This window comes from Octopus sinensis, linkage group LG23, assembly GCF_006345805.1.
Source record: "Octopus sinensis linkage group LG23, ASM634580v1, whole genome shotgun sequence".
In the NCBI taxonomy this organism is placed as follows: Eukaryota; Metazoa; Mollusca; class Cephalopoda; order Octopoda; family Octopodidae; genus Octopus; species Octopus sinensis.
The window spans coordinates 12,360,553-12,383,392 of record NC_043019.1 but is presented as its reverse complement, the minus strand read 5'-3'; the positions used below and the strand labels follow the sequence as shown (position 1 = coordinate 12,383,392).

Genomic DNA, 22,840 nt, shown 5'->3' with positions numbered 1-22,840 from the left:
AGAACACAACGGTTTCGAATGACGGCTCTGGGAGTAACATCTCCATTTCTACGACTGACCTGAACAGGCTTGCATGGGAGATATAAATAAATATATATATATTAAGGTTTGTACAATTCTACTCATGTTAATTGACACCCTTTTGTATAACACCCACCTAGATACACATATACACCAAGCTCTATCTGTATGTAAGACAGGATGTGTCACAATGAATTTGTTAATCTTTGTGTCAAATTTAAAGTACTTTGTGGCGGTGGTGGTGGGGTGGGAATGAGTGGTGGGGGTGAGTGGTGGTGGTGGTGGTGAGGGTTACAGTCATATATGGTTGCTGGTACTCTTCTAGTAATATGCAGTGGCAACCAATTAAATAAATATTACCAACGAGAACAATAATGAGGTGCATCTCACAAGAAATTAATGATTAATTTTAATATGATGACTTTTGTGAAACTGTGTGTGTGTGGTGTGTGTGTGTGTGTGAGAGAAAGTGCGTGTGTGTGTGTGTGAGAGAGAGAAAATGTGTGTGTGTGTGTGTGTGAGAGAGAAACTGTGTGTGTGTGTGTGAGAGAAAGTGTGTGTGTGTGTGTGTGTGTGTGTGTGTGTGTGAGAGAGAGAAAATGTGTGTGTGTGTGTGTGTTTGTGTGTATGCGTGTACATGTGTACATGCATGCGCATGTATCTGCAAGAGAGATTGTGTGTGACAGAGAGAGAGAGAAGGGAAGAGAGGGGGAAAGAGAAAAAGAATGTGATATTTGTGTGAGAAAGACAGATAGTGTGTGATTGTATGTGTGTGTGTGTGTGATTGCATGACTGCGTATGAGTGCAAGTGTGTGTATGTGATTGTACATGTGTACAGTTGCCCTTGGTTTACCCAGTGAATTGCTTTTATGATTTCTAGTTCCCTTACTTTACCAAATCTCAAGGGACCACGCGTATATATATATATATATATATATATACACACACACACACGCGTATATATATATATATACATATATACGACAGGCTTCTTTCAGTTTCTGTCTACCAAATCCACTCACAAGGCTTTGGTCGGCCCGAGGCTATAGTAGAAGACACTTGCCCAAGGTGCCACACAGTGGGACTGAACCCGGAACCATGTGGTTGGTTAGCAAGCTACTTACCACACAGCCACTCCTATAATCCTTTGTACTATAGGAACAAGGCTTGAAATTGTGGGAGAAAGGGGGGCAGTCAATTACATTGATCTCAGTACATAACTGGTACTTATTTCATCGACTCCAAAAGGATAAAAGGCAAAGCTGACCTAGGCAGAATTTGATCTCAGAACAGAGCAATGGGCGAAATACTGCTACGCATTTCGTCCAACATGCTAACGATTCTGCCAACTTGCCACCTTAAATAATAATAAAAATAATAATAATAATAATAAAAATAATGGTGGTTTCAAAATTTGCCACAAGGGCAATCATTTTGGGGGGAGGGGATGAGTCAATTATGTCAACCCCAGTGTTTCACTGGTACTTAATTTATCGACCCCTTTGATTCCTGTTTTACTCAGATGGACCCCTATAGCCATTTGAAGTTTTGATAAAATCCCATTATGTTCTTATAATTAAATCTTATTAGGAATTGCATAAAAATATGGTACAATGCTTTGAGTATTGTAGAAATATAATTTATTGCAGATAAATTTTAACAACAAAATCACACCAGGGGCCATATGGACCCCGGTTGAGAACCTATTTCTTTACTACCCATAAGGGGCTAAACACAGAGAGGACAGACAAGGAGATTAAGTCGATTACATCGACCCCAGTGCGTAACTGGTACTTAATTTATCGACCCCGAAAGGATGAAAGGCAAAGTCGACCTCGGCGGAATTTGAACTCAGAACGTAACGGCAGACGAAATACGGCTACGCATTTCGTCCGGCGTGCTAACATTTCTGCCAGCTCGCCGTTGAGAGCCACAGCACTAAAAGGATGAATGCAAAGTTGACCTCGGCAGTATTTGTACTCAGAACACAAAGCTGAAGGAATACTGCAAAGCATTTCACAATGGTTTCTTTTATTGGCCACAAGGGTCCAAGACACTGAGGACAATATGAATAATAATGACTGGGGGGGGGCATGGGAGGGGGGAATAATAATGGTGATGATGATGAGGAGGACGCTGACTGGGTTTTCCTTAGTCACCGACATTAGCCAATGACATCTCTTCTCGGTGACTTCACTGACACATGTTTCACATCAGAAATGACCGGGGAGTGTGGTGGGGGTTAGGGTGACAGTAGGGGGCTGTCAGGAAGCTGGTCAGTCAAGGAAACACTTAACAGCTCCTTCATAGTAATTGAGTGTATGTGTGTGTGTACAAGTAATAGGTGACTAGGTATTTATGCACATGTGTATAAACTGTGTGTGAGAGAGAGAGAGAGAGAAAGAGGGAGAATGAAGAGATGTATAACAAGAAGGGTGCAGGGGCAGACATCTGGTCCTCTCCTACACCCCACACAGCCTCCCAACCACTGAAAGTGTGAAGGGGTCATTAAATTTCTTGTTAATTAAGGTGAGAGGTCAGTAAAAGTGGAGTTTGCCCCCTAAAAACACTGAGAGCCCCTGGGGGAGATAATACACACACAGATTGATTAAGGCCTATCATTTCCAATCACAAGGCATGGGTCATCCTGTCCAGGGTAAAACAGAAGATATTTTGCACAAGTGGCACAGAAAAATGGAATTGAAACCATGTGGTTACGAAGTGAAACTTTGTTACTGCACAACTACAACTGGGGGTTAACATGTGCTCCCTTTAGTTGTTGCAAGTATTAAAATAAGACTGCACCTTAAAAGTTCCCCTCCAAGGCACAAATGCAGGCAAGGTTGTTTATCATCATCATCATTGTTCGACCGTGGTCGAGACAATGGAATTTACCATGCTACGCCAGACTTCACGGTCCATCATGGCATTACGGAGGTCCTGTTGCTGGATGCCTGTATCCCTGGAGATTACATCAAGGTAGGAGAGTGTGCGCCCTCTGGTATTGCGAGTAGATGGCTTCCAGAAGAGAAGAGTAGAAATTACCTCTTTTTCAGCTCTACAACAACGTCCAGCAAACTGGACTCTCCTACCTTTCACAAGAGATGACACAGGTTGTTTATGGAAGACCAGCAAACGCCACGCATACCAGCCTCCCCTTTTGTGCCACCAATGTTATCCAAGGAAAAGGTAAAGGCCGATACAGCTTGGCACCAGTGAGGTCGCACACAGCTCATTTCTACTGCTAAGTAAACTGGAGCAACACAAAATAAAGTGTCTTGCTCAAGAACACACAGCCTGAGCCAGGAATTGAACTCACTACCTCATGACTGTGAGCCCAACACACTAACCACTGAGCCATGTGCGTTCACATGGTTGCAAATATTACAAGGGAGATAATCATTATCATTTACTTTTTATTTACAGTCACAGGATTGCAGCCAAGCTGGGGCACCAACATGGAGCATTCGGTTGAACAAATAACTCCCAGTTCTTATTATTTCAAATCTGGTACTTATTCTAATCATAGCGAAGTTACAAGGGGACATGAACAAACCAACACCGGTTGCCAAGCAACGGGAAAACAAATACACACACACATACACACAATAGGTTTCCACATCGTTTTCATCTACCAAAATTCACACACAAGGTATTTGTCAGTCTGGAGCAATAACAGAAGACACTTTCTCAAGGTGCTGCACTGTGGGACTGAACCAAAAACCATGTGGTTACAAAGCAAGGTTCTTAACCATGCAGGCATGCTTGTGTCATATTTTGTCTTCTTTTGTTTACAGTATATTGTATTGCAGAGTGTGTATACTCAGGTACAAGTGGAAGTATTTGTAGTGTTAGTGTATAGGAGAAGGAGGTAGTTCTGTCAATTGTACTGGAATAGAGGTCTTTGAGAGTCAGTCTAGATTCCTTTGTTGTTTCACATGAGATTTTGGACATGCTCAAACAGAAAGAGAGAGAGGCAAGAAGAGAGAGGGAAAGCAGAGAGAGGGAAAGCAGAGAGAGGGAAAGCAGAGAGAGAGAGGGGCAAGCAGAGAGAGGGAGGCAAGCAGAGAGAGAGAGGGGGAAATCAGAGAGAGAAAGAGAGAGGGGCAAGCAGAGAGAGAAAGAGAGGGGGGCAAGCAGAGAGAGAAAGAGAGGGGGCAAGCAGAGAGAGAGAGAGAGAGAGAGGCAAGCAGAGAGAGTGAGATCAGCAAGAAGAGAGAGAGAGATAGGGAAACTGAATGAAAGAAAGAGAATGGCAAACAGGGAGAGAAGCTGAAAAAAAAAGAAGGGGGAGAGAGAACAACAGAGAAAGAGAGAGACAGGGAAAGAGGAAGAGGGAGAGAGAGCAAGCTGCGAGAGAAAGACAGAGAGAAAGTTTGACAAATTGAGAGAGAGAGAGAGAGAGAAGTGAGTGAGAGTTGTAAGGTAGAAGTGTGAAAGTGGGAAAGTAAAAAAGAAAAGTCAAGAGAGAGAGAGAGAGAAGAAAGAGGGGATGGATGGAAGTAGGGGTGGAGGGGAATGAGTACTGCATTTGAGAAGAAAAAAACATAAACAACAAAAAAAAAAAAAAAAAACAAAAGATATAACACGTGTGGGTCTCCTCTCCCCCCCCCCCAACAGCTGAATGCAAAATAATAAAAGTAAGCAAGGAGTGATTCGATGATGTCTGATGTCGGAGCTATTTGACTGCTTCCAGCCAAATGTTATAAAGGCACCATGACACAGAAACCCACATTCTCTCTCTCTCTCTCTCTCTCTCTCTTTATCACATTCCCTCTCGCACACACACACTGCATAACATACATACATATATATATACATTAAGTTTCCAGTCAATAAAGAGGGAGAGAGAGAGAGCGGAGACAGAGAAATACGCGTGTACTTTTGTACGTAAAAGTACTTAAATCTGACAAATGGGACACTACAGCGAATAAAGAAAGTAGTGGTGTGATGATATGCAACTGTCAGATATTCATGTGCATGTGTATTCCTTTATTACACGTGTGTGTGTGTTTAGTCATGCATGACTGTGTGATTAGTTATGCATATCTATAAGCATCTATGGTGTTCTTGTTTAGTTCCAAGGCCTCCCAGATAGAGGAAATTTTACAATCTCTTATTCAGACACAGTATCGTCTAGAACTATGCAATACCCAATGTCTCCAGGGGGGGAGAGATTGCTATTATTTCTAGCCGGTTGAGTGACCACAGAGGTTTCTTCACACCCCTTTCACATTCTTGTGAACATAGCTACCCACCTAGCCATTCTTGATTCTCTGCCCCTATTCTCTCTCTCCATGCTATTACTTCTTGATAATGATCACAGAGGTTTCTTTACACCCGCTTCACACTCTTGTGAGCCTAGCTACCCATCCTTGATTCACAACCCCTACTCTCTCTCTCTCTCTGCTCACCACCTTCTTGTACCTTGAGGATAAGCCCTGATAATCCATCTCCACTATCTTTCCTCCCATTCCTGCTGGGGGTATCCATATATCTCCTCCACAGCAGGACACCCGTTCCTGGCCCTCCTTTCCACAGCACAAAGCCAACTCACTCCGTACTGCATCCTCAGTCTCTCTAGGGGTCTTGTGCTGCCTCACTAGCGACTTCACTAGAGCTGGTACCATGAGAGAAAAAAAAGCACCCAGTACATTCGGTGAAGTGGTTGACATTAGTAAGAGCATCCAACTGTAGAACTTGCCAAAGCAAACACTGAAGCTCAATGTTTGTACGTTTAGTCATGCGTATCTACAAGTGTGTGCTTGCTTGTATGTTTGTATGCTTTGGAGCATTGCCTTTAGTTGAGCAAATCAACCCCAGGACTTATTCTTTGTAAGCCCAGTACTTATTCTATCGGTCTCTTTTGCCAAACTGCTAAGTTACAGGGATGTAAACACACCAGCATCGGTTGTCAAGCGATGATGGGGGGACAAACACAAACAACAAACATATACACACACATACTAGCTCTTGCACGCAATTTTTTCTCTCCTTGTTTCTTTTCTGTGTATCTTTCTGTCGAAGAGCGTAGGCTCGAAATGTAAAAGACTTTTTCTATTCCTGAGCGCTATACTAATACATTTGTTTGTTTGTACTCCACCTGCCTTCGTCTTTTGTTTATTTTCGTAAACCTTCCCGTTATATATATATACGATAGGCTTCTTTCAGTTTCCATCTACCAAATCCACTCACAAGGCTTTGGTTGGCCCGAGGCTATAGTAGAAGACACTCGCCCAAGGTGCCATACAGTGGGACTGAACCCGGAACCATGTGGTTCAGTCAGTTATTCTGTCTATAGACCACAACGCCTCAAATTTTGAGGGAGGCAGGGAGGGAGGAAAAACTATTACACTGATTCCAGTGCTTAACTGGTACTCATTTCATCAACCCTGAAAGGATGAGAGACAAAGATACCCTCAACAAACTTCTGAGCTCAAATCATAAAAGCAGACAAGATGTCGCAATGCATTTGGTCCTGCATGCTACCGATTCTTCCATCTCACCACCTTAACAGCAGTTGATAATGATGACAAGGTTTGTTTTCTAAATTCTTCATTATTTTTCAAAATTTTAAGTGAAACAAATACAGTGTGCTTTCAACGGAAATACAGTAAGAAAAGGATTAAACACGGACACACAGACACACACAAACACTTGTATACAAACGCAGTAAGAACATTGATAAACGCAAACAAAGAACTACATACAAGTATGCAAATACAAAAGGAACATGTATTAAAAACACACACACACACACACACAAATCATACAAACATGTATCCCCACATGTACACAAAGACATACACCAAGCCTTAAACCCACTGCCCTTCCCATAACAACCATGTGTGTGTGTGTGTATATATATGTGTGTGTGTGTGTGTATATATATATATATGTATGTGTGTGTGTATATATATATATATATGTGTGTGTGTGTGTGTGTGTGTGTGTGTGTGTGTATGTATATATATATATATATATACACATACACACACGCACGTGTATATATCTCTATGCATGTAAATATACAAATATATATATATATACACAGACATATGTATGTGCATGTACATATATGCATGTATAGACATATATATATACATGTATATATGTACATGTATATATATATATAATACATGTATATATATATACATGTATATATACATATAGATGTATATATATATGTATATATATATATATACATGTAATATATATATATGTATATATATATACATATAGATGTATATATAGATGTATATATATATATATACATGTATATATATATATACATGTATATATATATATATACATGTTATATAATACATATAGATGTATATATATGTATATATATATATATATATATATATATATATATACATATAGATGTATATATATATGTATATATATATATATATATATTATATATATATATGTATATATATATACATGTAATATATATATATATAACATGTATATATATATATATATATATATATATGTATATATATATATATATATACATATATATATATGCATGTAAATATATAAATTGTGTTAACAGTTAACAGACATGCCTAAGTACGCAATTACTTCAAGCAATCTCCATCCCTCAACCTTCTCACCCTCCATCTGGCTAAAAAACTAAACAGGAAAATAGAAAAAAATAGAGAGAAAAAAAAGGAAAAAAAATCCCCACCACCTAAGACGCCGTTTGGCTGCAGGCCAAATGTGCAATCACAGCATGCTCGCACCACTCACCTACCTCCGCAACCAACATCACCCCCACCACTCCAACAACACTTAACACTGCTGCACATCTCCTTACACTTGTTGTGATGGCAACAGTTTTTTTTTTGTTTTTTTTACAATTGTGGCTCAGCATTTGAAACAACTGCACCTTGCAGACAGTAACAGCTACCACCACCACCACCACCACCACCATTCAGCAGCAGCAGCAACTTTGTTCTTCACCTTACAGTCAGGAAGGAAAGAAGGTAGGAAGGAAGGAAGGAAGATAGGTGACTTGCCTTGTCACTGATATTGCCACACCTGAGAAAGGCCCACCATCGGAAGTTCAGGTGTTACAAGAGTTTCTTAAGAAATTGCAAGACCTACACAGAAGAAGCTTTTGTGTTTTACGTATTCATGCTCATACCATTATCTATTTCTTTACTACCCACAAGGGGCTAAGCCCAGAGGGGACAAACAAGGAAAGACAAACGGATTAAGTCGATTACATCAACCCCAGTGCGTAACTGGTACTTAATTTATCAACCTCAAAAGGATGAAAGGCAAGTCGACCTCGGCAGAATTTGAACTCAGAACGTAATGGCAGACGAAATACCACTAAGCACATTGCACGGCCTGCTAACGATTCTGCCAGCTCACCACCAGGAAAGACAAACGGATTAAGTCGATTACATCGACCCCAGTGCGTAACTGGTACTTAATTTATTGACCCCGAAAGGATGAAAGGCAAAGTCGACCACAGTGGAATTTGAACTCAGAACATAACAACAGACGAAATACCACAAAGCACTTCGTCCGGCGTGCTAACGTTTCTTATTTCTTTACTACCTGCAAGGGGCTAAACATAGAGGGGACAAACAAGGACAGACAAAGGGATTAAGTCGATTACATCGACCCCAGTGCATAACTGGTACTTAATTTATCGACCCTGAAAGGATGAAAGGCAAGTCGACCTCGGCAGAATTTGAACTCAGAACGTAACGGCAGAGGAAATACCACTAAGCACTTTGCACGGCCTGCTAACGATTCTGCCAGCTCACCACTTTATAACGTTACTATGCCTTATACATAACCATTACATGCTCATACCATTACTACTACTACTATAGTGGTGAGCTGGTAGAATCATTACCACATTGGTCAAAATGTTTAGCAGCAATTTGTCCTTCTGCATGTTCTGGGTTCAAATTCTGCTAAAGTCAACTTCACCTTTTGGTCAATTTGGGGTCGAAAAAAATAAGGATTGATGTACTGCCCTCCAGTAAATTTCTTGAAAGGTGGTAGAATATGACAAAGATGGTTCAAGATAGCGGGCCTATTCTAAGTTGGTGCTTGGAAACTGAGGATTGGCGAGGAGGGCGGTGCAAATGTCAAGGGACTTCTGATGGTTAGGGCAGCTCTGGGTCTGTAGGGTTCCTAGGGAGAAAAAAGAAAACGAGAAAAAAAGAAAAAATACCACAACCTAAGATGCTGTTTGGCTGCAGGCCAAATGTGCAATTACAGCATGCTTGCACAGCTCACCTACTTCCACCACCAACATCACCCACAGCACTTAACACCACTGCACACTTCCTTGCACTTGATGTGATGGCAACGCTAACCCCAAGTGGCATTACTCCCCCTATTAGAGATTTTGTTATGTAAGATTACTTTCACAAATTGTTAATGTTTTATTGTTTACACATTTCCAGGAAATTCCCTCACGGTCTTTCATCATTGAATTGCCCAAAATGTTTATGTGGCGTTTGTGGCCAATAAAATATTATCATTATTGTTATTATTATTACTATTTTGAATTATTATTAATTCAAATTTGTTCAGAATCAAAACCAAACTGAAAGAGCTGAGAGATATAGGTCATGAAGAAAGTGAGAGAAATGCTTATATACATATGAATAAATATATAGGTCAGGGTAAAATATGTCAGACAAATTATATATATATGTATGTATATCTGTCCGCATGTGTATATGTATATGCGAGTGTGTGTGTGTGTGTATGTGTATATATGTGTAAGCATGTGTGTGTGTGTACATATATATATACACACAGATATATAGGAAAAGGGAAGAAAGGGGGCAGGAGAAGATATGGGTGGGATTGGGGGTAGACAGAGGTTGTGAAGCCCCAACACAAAAGCAAATTAAGCAGACCAGATCCGATCAAACAAAGGCACCCAACTGATAAAGCCAGACGGTGCTAGATAGTCAAGATAGAGCAGACAATAGAGGTAGGTTTAAGATATGCAAAGATGATTTCTTACTCACCCCAGGATGGATTTGGATTGGTATTTCTAAGGTGGTGGGGGCAGGGGCTAAGGACCTCAAAACACCTGTGTTGAACTTATCAATTCTGTGCACATGCACACACCCATGTGTGTGTGTGTGTGTGTGTGTGTGTGTGTATTGGTGTTTTCATCCAAAATGGAAATGAACACCATTCCTAGATGTGTTTGGCTTGAAAAAATAGTTAGGATATTAAGATATTTTCTTAACATGAAACTAATGGTAGCCTTAATACACAAATTAAGAAATTTTATCCACCAATGTAGTGTTGAGCACTCATTCTCATTGTTCAACATTTACATATAAGAGAGAGAGACAGACAGAGAAGTAGTCCTGAGAACCAGCTGCTAGTAGATTTGGCAGATGGAAACTGAAAGAAGCTCGTCGTGTGTGTGTGTGTGTTTGTCCCCATCTCTGCTTGACTATTAGTGCTGGTATGTTTATGTTTGCATAACTTAGTGGTTTGGCAAATGAAACTGATAGAATAAGTACTAAGCTACAAAATTTTAAAAAAACAAGTTCTAGGGTCGAATTGTTTGATTAAAAACCAGTCAAGGCAAAGCCCCAGCATGGCTGTAGTTAAATGACTGAAACAAGGATAAAAGACACACACACACACAGAGGCACACACACACACACACACACACACAGATACATACATAGACATACACATGCATGCACACATATATATAAGATGAGTCACCAGTTAATTGATCTCTTCAAGAATCAGCTGTTGGAGAGAAACAACAGCTACAAGTAACAAGAAGAAGAAGAAGAACAGCAATGGTAGCAGTACAGTGTTTGACACTTGAACACTTCATGTTTTTCTTCGCTCTCTAAACAAAGATCAGCTGTTCAACAACTCTCCGATCTCAGAGACTACACTAACCTTGATATGTGTGTGTGTTTGTGTGTGTGGCAGTATGTCTTCAGAATGGTTAGCACATCTGACAAAATTGCTTCCAGATCATTAGGTTCTGAGTTCAAATTCTGCTGAGATCAACTTTGCCTTTCATCTCTCCTAGGGTCAACAAAACAAAGTAGCAGTCGAGTACAAGTGTCGATGCTGTCAACTTATGCCCTCTCCCCAAAGACCTATTTCTTTACTACCCACAAGGGGCCAAACAAGGACAGACAAACGGATCAAGTCGATTACATCAACCCCAGTGCGTAACTGGTACTTAATTTATTGACCCCGAAAGGATGAAAGGCAAAGTAGACCTTGGCAGAATTTGAACTCAGAACGTAATGGCAAACAAAATGCTGCTAAGCATTTCGCCCAGCGTGCAACGATTCTGCCAGCTCGCTGCCTCTCCCCAAAGACCTGTGGCCTTGAATCGTCCAACAGGCTGGCATCCCATTCAAGAGGAGCAATGTGATCACAGCCACATGTGATCATGCCATGGAAACCGGATAACATGACTTATGAGTTCAAGGGCTCAAGGAATAAGTACAATAGGTGTATGGGTGTATACGGTTTCTCTCTTTCTCTCATACAATTCTATTTCATCCTATTGTTCCTGAGACAGTTCACTTTCAGGGCTTAGTCGCATGTGGCCAATGTAGGCCCCAGGTAGCAGGTGAGAACATCTCACTGTCATGTCTTTGGTCGGCCTTTGGATTTTGTTCACATCTTGGTGCCCATTCTGTCATTCTGATTATCTTGATTGTTGAGACTGTATAATTAATTAATTACAATACAGGGACTGCTGCTGCACTGAAAACCTCATAACCCTCTACTGGGTTCATCTTTACTTTTCATCACTCAAAGGTCAAGGACTGAAAAGTCAAGTAGACTTGAGGTGCTGATTCCAAAATTTGGTACTAAATTTGCCACATCAGTTGCAAATTTCAGGTGAGAGAGAGAGAATGAAAGAGAGAGGTGTATGCATGAGATAGGCAGAGGGTGACTAAGAGACAAGCAGGAAGATAGATACAGTGAAAACAAAAGCAAAACAAAGGCTAGCTGAGATATTAGTCAGTCCTTTGTCATTACAATCTAATCAATACCTTTACTTTGAGATGACAATTTCCACACACACACACACAAATATATATTAGGTTAGTAATCTATAATCAATACAGAGGCCCAACCCTCATCACCACCAACAAAAACTTTGTCGATGACTTTGTGTGCATTGTATCTTTTACAGTCGTTAGACTGTGGCCATGCTTGGGCACCGCTTGAAGAATCTTTAGTTAAATGAATCAACTCCTGTACATATTTATTTTTTTTTTTTTTCTTGAAGAGCCAGGTACTTATTCCATCAGTCTCTTCAGAATAAATTAATGACAATGATTGAAGGAAACAGAAATTTTCAAGAGGAAAAATTCATAATTATAAAAACCATAATTAACTTTGATAGGTCTCAGCCAGTATAGGCCCAGGCCACGTCTAACTCAATAACCCCACTTTAAAAAAATTTTTTTTACGAAATAAAATTATTGCATTTTATTAAGACTCTTTAATCTTAGGGAACAAAGTTTTTTTTTTGTTTTTTTTCGCAGTGCCCAATTTAAGAATCCCTAGTGTAAAGTTACAGCAATTCCTCATCATACACTCCCACAAGTCTGTAATAACCTTCCCAGGCCATCATAACTACACCTCACCACTTCTAAGTGCTATGTACTTGGGTGACACACTTCCTCCATCTGTACACCCACCTACACCTCAAAACCACTAAAAAAAGCCTCACAATTCACAGCTGTTGCTTCCACTGTGCGTTTCCATTACACAAAGATGACACACGAACTTGACACGTTTCTTTGTAATACTGCAAATTCTCTACACAGAGGTTTGGATTTGCCTCATAACGAAGTCCTTTGTACGTAGGACAGAAGGACAGAAGAGACATATGGAAAAGTGCAAGATGGTCCCATGGACTGCGAAACAAGTTTACTGACTACAGATGCAGGAGTGGCTGTGTGGTTAAGAAGCTTGCTTCTCAGTCACATGGTTTCAAGTTCAGTCCCACTGCATGGCACACCAGCCAAGTGTATTCTACCATGGCCTCAGGTCAACCAAAGTCTTACAAGTGGATTTAGTAGACAGAAACTAAAAGAAACCCATCTTATCTGTATACCGAGGTTGACTTTGCCTTTCATCCTTTCAGGGTCAATAAATAAAGTACCAGTTTCGCACTGGGGTCGATGTAATCGACTTAATCCCTTTGTCTGTCTTTGTTTGTCCCCTCTATGTTTAGCCCCTTGTGGGCAATAAAGAAATATACATGTGCGTCTATATACCTGTGGTTCAGTGGTTACAGTGTCGGACTCACAATCATGAAGTAGTGAGTTCAATTTCCGGACTGGGCTGTGTGTTGTGTTCTTAAGCAAGACACTTTATTTCACATTGCTCCAGTTCACTCAGCTGTAGAAACGGGTTGTGGCATCACTGGTGCCAAACTGTGTCAGCCCCTTTGCCTGTCCCTTGGTTAACATCAGTGGCATGGAAAGGGGAGGCTAGTATTTATGGGCAACCATGCAAGGGCAACCATGCCTGAACTAGTGCTGCAGAGGGTAAAATTTTAGGTGCAATCCCATGGTCATTTATGACTGAAGTGGATCTTTACCCTTTTATATATATACATATATATATATATATATATATATATATATATATATATATATATATATATATATATATATATATATATATATATATATATACAGGAAATAATCGATGGGCTTCTTTCAGTTTCCATCTACCAAATCCACTCAAGTCTTTGGTTGACCAAGGCTACAACAGAAGCTACAAGGTGTTGCACTGTGGTACTAAAACTAGATCCATGTGGTTGGGAAGCAAGCTTCTTACCACACGGCCACACTACTTGAAAAAACAGGTGAAGATTGGCAACAGAAAAGGCATCCAGCTATAGAAAATCTGCATCAATGAGGCCCATCTAACCCATGCTGGCATGAAAAACTGGACATCAAAACAATGACGAAAACGATGTCAGAAACTGTAGAGGAAGAGAATGCTACCCCTCCCTACCAACTCTTTAAGAATACAATTAATAAGAATTTCATCGTGGAGGTGCAATGGCCCAGTGGTTAGAGCAGTGGACTCGCATTCAGACCGGGCGTTATGTGTGTTTATTGAGTAAAAACACCTAAAGCTCAACGAGGCTCCAGCAGGGGTTGGTGGCGACCCCTGTTGTATTCTTTCGCCCCAACTTTCTCTCATTCTCTCTTCCTGTTTCTTGAGTAACGCTGCGATGGACTGGCGTCCCGTCCAGCTGGAGGGGAGGGACACATACGCCATAGAAACCAGGAAACCGGGCGGGCCCATGAGCCTGGCTAGGCTTGAAAAGGGCGCATAAATAAATAAAAAAAGGATTTCATCAGCTAATGAGGGAGTCAAATCTCCCTCAAATCACATTCTACTGTTTGAGAAAGGGACACAAATCTGGACAGTTGTATTCCTGGATACCTTTGAAAAGGCAAGTTTGTCATGTTTAAAAGGCTTTTACTCATAAGGTCTGTCAAACTGGGACTGTCCTGTGGTTAAATAACAATTATAATACATACGTCTTTGATCAGAGGTCTGCTAGATGAGGGCCCAGCTGGAGCTAAACAATACCTCCACCTCTATCACTCTTATGAACACCCTTATCTCCACCCGGCTTACCTTACTCCTTCAACCCCATTCTTCAATCCCCGTACATCACTCAACATTCTCAAGATTAATGAAGAACGCAAGAAGATGGTGGTGGTGAACAGAAATGAGTGAGAACATGGTAGGGGGAGAGAAAGAGAGGAGGAGGGAAAGAAGGACTTATCACCTTCAAAAGTCTTCTTGCCCTACTACTTTAATTAGGGGGCTGTGTGAAGACTGTGGTCCCTAATCTGTAAGTCCTACTCCACAGGGTGGGGGAGAAAAGGGGAGGAGGAGGAGGAGCAGCAGCAGAGATATTGTTTCTCGGCTCTTTCATTATAGAAATATAAATCTTGGGTTGATTGGAAGTATAATTCTTCCTTAATTGGTTACACATGTTTCAAGCGGCTTTGTGTGTGTGTGTGCATGTGTAGAGGGGGGCGGAGGGAGGAGGGAGAGGGGCTTGACAACTGTAACCATGAAAATTTAGGAAACTTTCTCAGGCATGTCTGCTGTTAAGAAGCTTACTTCCCAACCACATGGTTCAGGGTTCAATCCCACTGTGTGACACCTTAGGCAAGTGTCTTCTTCTAAAGCCTCAGGCCAACCCAAATCCTTGTGAGTGGATATGGTAGACAGAAACTGAAAGAAGCCCATCATGTGTGTGTATATATGTGTGTGTGTGTGTGCGCATGTGTGTGTGTGTCTGTGTTTGTCCCCCACCCTACCATCGCTTGACAACTGATGCTGGAGTTTTATGTCCTCGTAACTTTACAGTTTGACAAAAAAGTCTGATGGAATAAGTACTAGGTTTAGAAAGTGTAGGTCCTGGGGTCAATTGCTTTGACTGAAACCCTGGTGGCATATAAAAGCACCCATGCTGATGGCCCACTGAAAGCACCCATTACACTCTATGGAGTGGTCGGCATTAGGAAGGACAGCATCCAGCCATAGAAACCATGCCAAATCAGACTGGAACCTGGTGCAGCTCTCTGGCTTACCAGTTCCAGTCAAGCTACCTTACCCATGCTATTATGGAAAGTAGATCCTAAATGATGATGATGATATAACGACAGACAGACAGACATATGCAAATATAGCTGTGTGGTTAAGAAACTTTCTTCTCAACCAAGTGGTATTAGGTTCAGTCCCACCCTCAGGCATTCTAGGCAAGTGTCTTCTACTAAATAGCTTTGGGCCAAGCAAAGCCTTCTAAGTGCAAGCTGAAAGAATGACAAATATGAAACCCGATAGAGGAACCACTACATGGTAACTTGGCCTGCTAAAAATAGCAACCAAATTTCCTTATCAAATCGTCATGGTGCTGCCTTAAGGAGAAAGCATGTCAGATCATGGATAAAGACATGAATCAAACACAGCTCACAGTGTATGTGTGTGTGTGTGTGTGTCAGGTGAGCCAGAGTACATCAGATAATATGGTAACCCACATTAAACATAGCCAGCCAATCAGCCAACCCTCTTTTGGCATCTTTAAAAATAGCTGCAGGAGACTGAGAGGGACATGCACACACATGGAAGAAAGATAAGATTATGGATGAGAAAGAGAGGAGAAAGAACAAATGCAAGAGAGTGGAAAGATGAGAGACAGAAATAGGGGCAAGAGCTAGACAAAGAGGGAAGAATTTTGGAAGGATTTCGTAAGGGCCTGGTAGAAGAAATTGGCTGATTTCAGGCCACAACACAACATCTTTCCTCATAACCACCACACTGCAGAAAACTGACCTTCCCAACCGGAGGATGGCAGCAGGACCTGACAGATGCTTATCACAACAAACATGGCTAACAGCTGGATCCACCCTACTTGCGACATCAAGTGCCCCCATAAAAACTACCCCAGTTAGCAATCCTACAGATATGTTGGTTCAGGAGCATGTAATTCAGTCAATTAAACAAATGGAACATCATTACAGAACAACAGAAATCCACCTTTTTATTTATATGCCCTCATGCCAGTGGCACGTAAAAGCACCCACTACACTCTCGGAGTGGTTGGCGTTAGAAAGGGTATCCAGCTGTAGAAACTCTACCAGATCAAGACTGGAGCCTGGTGCAGCCATCTGGTTCGTCAGTCCTCAGTCAAACCGTCCAACCCATGCTAGCATGAAAAGCGGACGTTAAACGATGATGATGATGCAGCTGAGTAGCAAGAAGCTTGCTTTCCAACCACATGGTTCCGAGTTCAGTCCCATTGCATGGCACCTTGGTCGGGTGCATTCCACTATAGTCTCAACTTGACCACAGCTTTATGAGTGGATTTGGTAGACAGAAACTGAAAGAGGTCTGACATGTGTACATGTGTGAGTGTGTCTCACCACCGCTTGACAAGGTGAAAAAGTGGTAGCAACTGCACGACCCTTTGGGATGAGTCGGACAAATATATTGACGATTGTACATGAAAAGGACAAGATTTTAGCACACATCAAACTATGTATTATTGAAAATGCTTTCATAAATAAAGTACAGAATTGAGAATGGTTATTACCGGTTTAGCCTAGAGATAAGTTAATTTGACTTAAGTCATGAGACCTGGAATCTACTAACAATGCAGGGTGGGGGTATGCTTGTATATGTATGTATGTATATATATATATATATATATATATATATATATATATCTATATATATATACATATATATATATATATCACATATATATTACATATATATATATAATATTGATATAATACATATATTATATATATATATGCATATCTATCTATGCAACACACACATACACATGAGCACATCCAGGTTACTTTGGATGTGCTAATTAATATTCATTACAATGGCTACTTCTGTCATTAATAGCTTGTGTATATGTAAGTATGTATATATATATATATATATATGTATGTATGTATGTATATATTATGTATGTATGTATATATAGTATGTATGTAGTATGTATTATATATGTATGTTATATATATGTATGTATGTATGTTATGTATGTATGTATATATATATGTATTATATGTATGTATGTATATATATATATATATATATTATATATATATGTATGTAGTATATATATATATATATATATATATGTATGTATGTATGTATGTGTATATATATATATATATTTATTATATCAATAGCTAGATAGATAACCATATACATGCACACAAAACAAAGCACATGTATTTTATATATATATATATATATATATATATGCATACACACACGTATCCACACCTATATGCATAGATATATACATATAGATACACACAGAGATATATCGCACACACGTTCAGGCTATACACACTAAAACATCTAAGCATACGCAATAGACACACACACACGCATGCAATCTATGCATACCCATACACACAGAATGCCAAGCATATATGCACGTGCACACTATCTTTTGTAATCTTTACCGAGTCTGTAGTCACATAACACCTGTCACCATCGGAGAAATAACTTAACAGTGGTGGGGGTTGGTGTGTGTGGATGCTAAAGTATCCATGACACACCCACCCCAATCAAATATGTATGGCTAGGGTGGAAGAAGAACGTGTGCATGTGTGTGTGTGTGTGACTTCTCCCACCGCTACATCATAGAGCAATATGATATGGTGTGAGAGTGGTCATATACAAATCAGTTAAAATGACTGTGTGTAGTGAAGGGGTCATTTAGTGTCCACTTTTCCATGCTTGCATGGCTCAGAGGGAGTTTATTTGAGGCAGGTTTTCTACAGCCAGATGCCGCCGTTGCAAGCGCTGCCCCGACTGGCCTCCGTGCCGGTGGCACGTAAAAAGCACCAACCAATCGTGGCCGTTGCCAGCCTCGCCTGGCATCGTGCTGGTGGCACGTAAAACACACCCAATACACTCACGGTGTGGTTGGCGTTAGGAAGGGCATCCAGCCGTAGAAACACTGCCAGATCAGACTGGGCCTTGTGCTGCCTCCTGGCTTCCCAGACCCCAATCGAACCATCCAACCCATGCTAGCATGGAAAGCGGACGTTAAACGATGATGATTACTGAACAAGATAACATTTCCCCTATGGTCAGACATATTCTCACACCATATTTGAAATGAATGACATTGCTTGTATGACAAGTGACAATCGTTATACAATTATCACACAATACCAAGACAAGGACACACATACACACACACATATGATCTGCTTCTTTCAGTTTCCGTGTACCAAATCCATTCGCAGGGCTTTGGTCAGCCTGAGGCTATTGAAGAAGCCACTGGCCCAAGGTGCTATAAAGTGGGACTAAACCCAGAACCATGTGGCTGGGATGTGAACTTCTCACTACACATCCACACCTGCAACTAGTATGCAAGCAGCCATGCTAGTGCCACATAAAAAGCACCCAGTACACTCTAAAGTGGTTGGCATTTGGAAGGGCATCCAGCCATAGAAAACCATGCCAAAACAGGCATTTGGAACCTGGTGCAGCTCTCCAACTTGCCAACTGCTGTCGAGCCATCAAAATGTGTGTGTGTATGGGTGGGTTTGTGTGTATGTGTATATATCTATTCTTTTACTTGCTTCAGTCATTTGACTGTGGCCATACTGGAGCAATTTCCTAAACGGTTTTAGTTAAAGAAATTGACCCTAGGACTTATTCTTTGTAAGCCTAGTACTTACTCTATCGGTCTTCTTTGCCGAACTTCTAAGTTATGGGGATGTAAACACACCAACATCGGTTGTCAAACGATAGTGATGGAGATGAGCACAGACACTGCATGGCACCTTGGGCAAGTGTCTTCTAGTTTGGCCTTGAGCCGACCAAAGCTTCGTGAGTGGATTTGGTAGATGGAAACTGCCAGTCTGTGTGTCATTGTATCTGTGTTTGCCTACCTACCACCACTGCTTGGCAGCCAGTGTTGGCATGTTTACGTCCCCACTACTTTCATCAAAACAGTTTGATAAATTAAGTAGCAGGCATAAAAGAGGTATTGGGGGTCAATTCATTTGACTAAAAATACTTTAATGCAGTGCTCCACCATGGCTGCTGGCCAATGACTGCAACAAGTGACAGATAAAAGATATCTACATCTATCTATCTATCTATATACATATATATATATATATATATATATATAAACACACAAACACAGATATATTCACACCTATATGGATGGATGGATGGAGAGATAGATAGATAGATAGACAGAGAGATGGATGGATATATATATATATATATATATAGAGAGAGAGAGAGAGAGAGAGAGAGAGAGAGAGGACAGAGAGATGGGCAGAGAGATAGAGATGGACGGAGAGGTGGATAGACAGAGAGATAGATAAATAGATAGACGGAGAGATGGACAGAGATGATGGATAGAGAGATGGATGGATGGATGGATGGAAAGATAGATAGATAGACAAATAAATAGATAGATAGATAGACAGATAGACAGATAGATAGATAGATAGACAGATAGATAAATAGGTAGATAGATAGACAGATAGATAGACAGATAGATAAATAGATAGACATGAATTGTAGTGGTACATGCAAGCCGAACTTTGTTGTGTGCGCGTGAGTGAGTGTGTAGTCAATGTCCTAACGAATATACATCAGGATTAAAAAAAGAAACAGCAACAATAATATTATTAATGAAACTAAAAGCTTACCTCCTCTGCAAACTGGTACAATAATATCCAGAGGGTAAAACAAGAGAAAAGAAAATCTAAGATGAGCTGGTAGAAGTGGGTGGGTGGATGGGGCGTATACAAACATGCACATATGGTTGTACGTTACGTACGCTGTAAGTGGAGGGTGAGGGGTCAAATTGTGCTTATGTGTGAGTGTGTGTGTGTGTGTGTGTGTGTATTCATTAGCTTAAGTGAACTGTATGGAACACAGAATGTAATGTGTATACAAATATATGTAAGCACGTGTTCATAGGCTGTGTGTGTATAGATAGATAGATAGATAGATATCACCCTCTTCACACACACACACACACACACACACAGACACACACACACAGACACACACACACACACAAATGTAAATATCATCATCATCATCATTGTTTAACGTCCGCTTTCCATGCTAGCATGGGTTGGACGAAATATATATGTGTGTGCGTGTGTGTGCGTATATATATTATATATATATATATATATATATATATATATATTTGTGAAATAGAAAGATGAATAATCTTGTTGCAGATTAATCAAAAGTTTAACCGATACCTGGTAGCAAAAATCACAGCAGAAGACAGCACGGTTGGAGGTACAACCATATGGTGTTGCAACCGTGCGTTGGTGCGGATAATTGAATTTTGATATTTCTGTTCAATCTTCGTTCAACTCCATTTCTTCAATTCACTAATAATATATATATATATATATATATATATATACACCTTTTATCCTTTTCTTGTTTCAGTCATTAGATTGCGGCCATGCTGCAGCACCAACTTGAAGAATTTTAGTCAAACGAATTGACTCCAGTATTTATGCTTTTTTTAAAGCTGGTACTTATTCTATCAGTTCTTTTGCTGAACTGCTAAGTTACGGGATGTAAATACACCAACATCGCTTACTAAGCAATGATGGGAGACAAAAATAAACACAAAGGCACATACATGTGTGTGTATGTATATGTGTGTATATATATCTATAATATATATGTGTATATGTGTGTTATATATGTGTATATGTGTGTATATATATATATATATATATATATATATATATATATATATATATATATGTATGTATACGACAGGCTTCTTTCAATTTCCCTCTACCAAATCCACTCCCAGGTCTTTGGTCAGCCCGAGGCTATAGTAACAGACACTTGGCTAAAATGTCACACAGGAGGACTGAACCCAGAACCATGTGGTTGGGAAGCAAGCTTCTTACCACATAGCCATATTTCATCATTTACCTGTTTCTGTCATTGGACTGTGGCCATGCTGGGGCACCACCATGAAGGGTTTAGTCAAAAGAAACTGAACTCAGGATTTTTTGGGGGGTTTTTTTTTCCTTCTCCAAAGCATGTGCTTATTCTATCGATCCGTTTTGCCAAACTGCAAAGTTACAGGGGACATAAACAGGTCAACCTATAAGCAAGTGAAAGCCTACGACAATAAAGTCTAGAAGTATATCTGCATGTGACAAAGTAGCAAAGCGGGGGGGGGGGGGCACAAAGTTGTAAATATGAGGACGTAGAAGAGATAAAAATGGGTGAATGAACAAAAGGCCATCAGTGAAGGTGGAGACAGCGGTAGGGATATTAAAAGAAGGGAGGGGGGTAGAGATGCTAAAGTTATTTGTTGTTTTTCTTTTTTTTTGTTTTTTTTTTTTGTTTTTTTGTGGAACCCCCCCCCCCCGCACCCCCCGCATACCCAGTTTTCTGTTTACATAGGACCCTAGAATGTGGGGTGGATGAATGAATGAATGAAACGGGCAGCGATTTAGCTTATTCTGAACAATTTAGCTTCAAAGCTTATACTTTTATTTGTTTCAGTCATTTGACCGTGGCCATGCTGGAGCATCGCCTTTAGTTGAACAGATCAACCCCAGGACTTATTCTTTGTAAGCCTAGTACTTATTATTCTATCAGTCTCTTTTGCCAAGCCGCTAAGTTACAGGGACATAAACACACCGACATCAATTCTGAATCTATGGTGGGGAGACACAGACACACATATATATATATTTTGATTTGAAAACCCCACTAGAATGGGAGAAACGCTAATGATCTGAATGATATGATATATATATGTAAAAAATGTAATATATAAATTAATATCTGTAAATATGAACCATCCGATCTTCTGATTACCTCATTTCTTCTAATATATATATATAAAGGCGGCGAGCTGGCAGAAACGTTAGCACGTCGGGCGAAATGCGTAGCCGTATTTCGTCTGCCGTTACGTCCTGAGTTCAAATTCCGCCGAGGTCGACTTTGCCTTTCATCCTTTCGGGGTCGATTAAATAAGTACCAGTTACCCACTGGGGTCGATGTAATCGACTTAATCCGTTTGTCTGTCCTTGTTTGTCCCCTCTGTGTTTAGCCCCTTGTGGGTAGTAAAGAAATAATAAATATATATATATATATATATATATATACATACACACAAACATGTGTATGTATATATATGATAGGCTTCCTTCAGTTTCCATCTACCAAATCCACTCACAAGGCTTTGGTCAGCCTGAGGCTATAGTAG

General features: G+C 40.3%; 1 protein-coding gene across 5 annotated transcripts in view; it reads right to left on the bottom strand.

Moving 5' to 3' along the window:
* Positions 1-22,840, bottom strand: part of LOC115223514 (phosphatidylinositol 3-kinase regulatory subunit alpha) — a 209,972-nt gene that overhangs the window by 56,890 nt on the left and 130,242 nt on the right. The gene's annotated exons all lie outside the window — the stretch shown is intronic.